This window comes from Halichoerus grypus, chromosome 5, assembly GCF_964656455.1.
Source record: "Halichoerus grypus chromosome 5, mHalGry1.hap1.1, whole genome shotgun sequence".
Lineage (NCBI taxonomy): Eukaryota > Metazoa > Chordata > Mammalia > Carnivora > Phocidae > Halichoerus > Halichoerus grypus.
In genome coordinates, this window is record NC_135716.1 from 110,910,871 (window position 1) to 110,914,457 (window position 3,587).

The following is a 3,587-nucleotide window of genomic DNA, read 5'->3' on the forward strand; positions in this document are numbered from 1 at the left end:
CTGCTCAGCGGGAAGCCTGCTTCTCCCTCTCCCACTCCCTCTGCTTGTGTTTGCTCTCTTGCTGTCTCTCTCTGTCTCTCAAATAAATAAATAAAATCTTTAAAAAAAATAAATTAAAAAAATAAAATCTAGTTGGTCTGATAGAAGGATTGCTACTCCAGTTTTCTTTTGATGTCCATTAGCATGATAAATGGTTCTCCACCCCTCACTTTCTATTTGGGGATGTCTTTGGGTCTAAAATGAATCTCTTGTACTCACTTTGGTAGCACATATACTAAAATTGGAACAACACAGAGAAGATTAGCATGGCCCCTCCTCAAGGATGACATGCAAATTTGTGAAGTGTTCCATATTTTTATTACAGCAAAAAAATAAATAAAATAAAATGAAGCTCTTGCAGACAGCATATTGATGTTGCAGACAGCATATTAATGGGTCTTGTTTTTTTATCCAATCTGATACCCAGTGTCTTTTGATTGGAGCATTTAGTCCAGTTACATTCAGAGTAAGTATTGAAAGATAAGAATTTAGAGCCATTGTATTACCTGTAAAGTCACTGTTTCTGTAGATTGTCTCTGTTCCTGTCTGGCCTTTGATACTTTTGGGCTCTCTCTTTGCTCAAAGGATCCCCTTTAATATTTCTTGCAGGGCTGGTTTAGTGTTCACAAATTCCTTTAGTTTTTGTTTGTCCTGGAAACTTTTTATCTCTCCTATTCTGAATGACAGCCTTGCTGGATAAAGTATTCTTGGCTGCATATTTTTCCCATTTAGCACATTGCATATATCATGCCAATCCTTTCTGGCCTGCCAGGTCTCTGTGACCAGGTCTGTTGCCAGCCTTATGTTTCTACCCCTATAGGTTAAGGACCTCTTGTACCAAGCTGCTTTCAGGATTTTCTCTTTATCTCTGACATTTGCAAGCTTCACTATTATATGTCGAGGTGTTGACCTATTTTTATTGATTCTGAGGGGGGTTCTCTGTGCCTCCTGCACTTGAATGCCTGTTTCTTTCCTCAGATTAGGGAAGTTATCAGCTATAATTTATTCAAATAAACCTTCTGCGCCTTTCTCTCTCTTCATCCTCTGGAACCCCTATTATTCAGATACTATTTTGCTTTATGGTATCACTGATTTCTAGAAGTCTCCCTACATGATCCAGTAGTTGTTTTTCTCATCTTCCCTATTCTCCACTATTTTGTCTTCTATATTACTGACTCACTCTTCAGCCTCATTTATTTTAGCTGTTAGAACCTCCATTTTTTTTTTTTTTTACTGCATCTCAGTGACAGCATTTTTAATTTCCGCCTGATTAGATTTTAGTTCTTTTATTTCTACAGTAAAGGATTCTCTAGTGTCTTCTATGCTTTTTTTAAAGCCCAGCTAGTATCTTTATACTTGTTTTGAATTCTAGTTCCAATGTCTTATCTCCATATTGGTTAAATCCCTGGCAGGGAGTACTTCCTCCTGTTCTTTCTTTTGGGGTGAGTTTCTCTGTCTTGTCATTATGTCCAGAAAAGAATAGAAGAAAGAGAGAGAAAGGACAAAAATAATAACAAGACAAGCCAGAAGAAAAAAGAAACAAAATAAAAATTCAAAGTAAAACAGAAGAAAACGATAAACTAGATCCTGTCTGTATTTTGGTCTGTTTGTTAAAAAAAACTAGATCCCAAAATAGGAAAGAAAGATGTATATATACACACACACAAATACAATAAAACACAATGAAAGGAAACCAAAAATAAAAAATATGTATAATGTGGGGCGCCTGGGTGGCTCAGTTGGTTAAGCGACTGCCTTTGGCTCAGGTCATGATCCTGGAGTCCCTGGATCGAGTCCCGCATCGGGCTCCCTGCTCGGCAGGGAGTCTGCTTCTCCCTCTGACCCTCCCCCCTCTCATGTGCTTGCTCTCTCTCATTCTCTCTCTCTCAAATAAAAAAAAAAAAAAATATGTATAATGTATATATAAAAATAAAAATTAAAAAAATTAAAAAAAGAATTGAGGGACACCTGGGTGGCTCAGTCAGTTGGGCATCTGCCTTTGGCTTGGGTCATGATCCCAGGGTCCTGGGATCAAGTCCTTCAACAGTCTCCTTGCTCAGCGGGGAGTCTGCTGCTCCCTCTCTCACTCCATCTGTGCTCTCTCTCCCTCTCTCTCTCAAATAAATAAATAAAATCTTTTAAAAAAAATAAGAAAATAGCTGGAAAAAAATAAAACTGAAAGATTAAAGAATTAAAAAAAGAAAACCACAAATGCTATATACTGTTTTCCCCAAGAGCTGAAGGTGTGCAGGCCTCTGTGATCAGAAACTTGGTCTGAGCAAGCTGTTCTTGCTGGTTCTGGGGGAGGGGCCTGTTGCTCTGATTCTCAGGTGCCTTTGCACTTGTGAAAATGCGCCACCCTTGCCAGGGGGCTGGGCTCAGTGTAGCGGCTCCAGATTGCATTATGTGGCACTATTTTGTTCCCTGAAGGTTTTCAGCACTGAAGGGGGGATGAAAATGGCGGCGCCCTCCTCTCTAGCCCTGGAACTGAAAGTTCACATCCCCCACTCTTCAGTGAGCTCTCACAGAAAATCAATCACTTTTGTCTCCCTGGTTTCTGGCCGATCTCTGTGTTCACCCAGTCTGTGACCTATCATTTTTTATCTCAGGCACATGACCCAGTTTCAAGTCTCCAAATTTTACCGACTCATGCGGCACAGGAAGAGGGAGAGGGGGAGGGAGAGGGGTCTCACTGCGCTCTTCCTTTTGCTGGACCCGTGCCTGGGGAGAGGTTGCCTGACCGTGCAGGGGTTCCCAGTTTATGGCAACACTGAGCAGGAAGCCAGCACCTAGACTTGCTGGTTTCAGCTGGCTTCCCTGCTCTGATGCTTGGGAACTCTGCCGCATTCAGGCACCCCCATCCTTTTTGTGACCCCAGGGATCCTGAGACCAGGCTGTCGCACCTGGGATTCTGCCCTGCTTCGCCACCTGAGCACCTTTAAGCCAGGGACTTCCCCCATCATAACAGACTTCTAAAAGTTCTGATTTTGTGCTCTGCTGTGTATTACTTTGCAGTAGCTTCCTTAAGCAGGCTCCCTCCCCATGCGGTATTCTCAGGTATATCGCCCCGGATTCATGTCTCCACACCTCCTGTCTTCCAAAAAGTGGTTGCTTTTCTATTTGTAGAATTGCAGCATTTCTTTTCTCAGATCTCCGATTGACTTCGCAGGTGTTCAGAATGATTTGATAACTAGCTGAATTCCAGGGACTGTACTAACTTAGGGTCCCCTACTCCTCTACCATCTTAACTCCCCCTATTAGATTTTCTTGTTGAATAGTCCCCATTGTTGTGAGATAGTGTCGTTCTTCATCTCTTGTTACATTCTTTGGTTTAAAATCAAGTTTGATATAAGCATGGCTACTCTGGCTTTCTTTTGATGTCCATTTACATGATAAATGTTTCTCCATCCCCTCACTTTCAATCTGCAGGTGTCTTTAGGTCTAAAATGAGTCTCTTGTAGGCAGTATCTAGATGGGCCTTTTTTTTAAATACAGTCTGACACCTTATGTCATTTGATTGGAGCATTTAGTCCATTTACATTCAGAGT

The 3,587-nt window shown here is 41.5% G+C and overlaps 1 non-coding gene across 1 annotated transcript; it reads left to right on the forward strand.

Annotated features, from left to right (window-relative positions):
- The first annotated feature begins 250 nt into the window (after positions 1-250).
- On the forward strand, positions 251-357 carry LOC118542864 (U6 spliceosomal RNA). The gene has a single exon (XR_004920814.1). It is a non-coding gene; the product is annotated as a U6 spliceosomal RNA (small nuclear RNA).
- Positions 358-3,587: the final 3,230 nt, after the last annotated feature.